General features: G+C 46.4%; 1 non-coding gene across 1 annotated transcript; it reads left to right on the top strand.

Annotated features, from left to right (window-relative positions):
- The first annotated feature begins 574 nt into the window (after positions 1 to 574).
- Trnap-cgg lies at positions 575 to 653 on the top strand. Its single transcript is given in 2 exon segments — positions 575 to 612; positions 618 to 653. It is a non-coding gene; the product is annotated as a tRNA-Pro (tRNA).
- Positions 654 to 1,281: the final 628 nt, after the last annotated feature.

Genomic DNA, 1,281 nt, shown 5'->3' with positions numbered 1-1,281 from the left:
ATGCGGAGGTGCCCGCAATTACGGGGGGGGGGGGGACGGAGCCAGGGATGAATACAGGGGACCGGTACGGGAATAGTAACCTGTGTACATCGGGCAGCACCCCGTTCTTGTACGTTACTGAGGGACTGGGGCACACGACGGAGCAGCGCCTCCACCTGTCGTGTGCTCCGGTATGGTATATCGCCGACGGACAGGAGCACCCGTGAAATCGGCGTATACCGCAGTGGAGGTACCCACTGCCGGTTGTCGTCGCTCGGAGCTCCGAGGCATGACTGAGTTAAAGCGCCGGCTCCGGAGGGGCTTTTATACCTCCGGAGCATGGGCGCGCGGGGTAGAGACGGCCGGGCGGGCGCGGCGTTGCCAGTTCCTCGTTGGCATGGTAACCGCGGCTCTATTTCCTTCTCTCTTGCTCCCGGAATTTCGGTTTTTTTTACTACCGGCCGCGCTTCCCCAGCTGCCTCCGTTACAAATGTCATCTCAATTTTTTAACTGGCATGCTATACTTTTTATCCTTGATGCAATAGTGGACGTTGAGACAATTTCTATGACCTATATGACAATATTACATTTCTATGCCCCGGTGGTCGAGCTGGCTAAGACGCCCGTCACGGATTGTATAAGGGAGGTCCCAGGTTCAAATCCTGGCTGGGGTAATATTTTTCGCAATAAGAATTTTAATTGCCAGACACAGTCGACAAAAATCACCGATGTTATTAATTTATAATTACTGCTGGCGACTTTAAGAATATTCTTAATAGTTACTATATTACAAGGTCATTTGGCATTAATAAAGTAGTAAAAAAACAATTATTCTTACATTATTGAAGATATTCGAGGTGGTCTGTTTGCATCGATGCAACGTCGCAACCGTTGAATTCCTGAAGCACATACACTTCTTAACACTTCCGGACTGATGGTTGCACATGCTGTAATAATTCGTTGCTTCATATTTTCTGCTGTTGTTGGGATTTCTCTGTAAACAATGTCTTTTAATGTTCCCCATAAAAAAAGTCGAGTGGTGTTATATCGGACGAACGAGCTGGCTATGAAATTGGTCCACCACGTCCTATTCATCGATTCGGAAAGATTTCGTTGAGTGTGTCTCTTACTCTACGTGCATAATGTGCGGGACATCCATCATGCTGGTACTACATTTCTCCACGAATATGTAATTATACATCCTCTAATAAAATGTTCAGTTCGTTGCGTATAAAGTTATCATATTTTACACTATCAAGTGTTCCATCGATGAGTAAGGTCCGATTATTTTGTCATCTATGA

This window comes from Vollenhovia emeryi, unplaced genomic scaffold, assembly GCF_000949405.1.
Source record: "Vollenhovia emeryi isolate VEMERY1.0 unplaced genomic scaffold, V.emery_V1.0 DF940355.1, whole genome shotgun sequence".
In the NCBI taxonomy this organism is placed as follows: domain Eukaryota; kingdom Metazoa; phylum Arthropoda; class Insecta; order Hymenoptera; family Formicidae; genus Vollenhovia; species Vollenhovia emeryi.
This window is presented reverse-complemented; position numbering and strand designations above follow the sequence as displayed.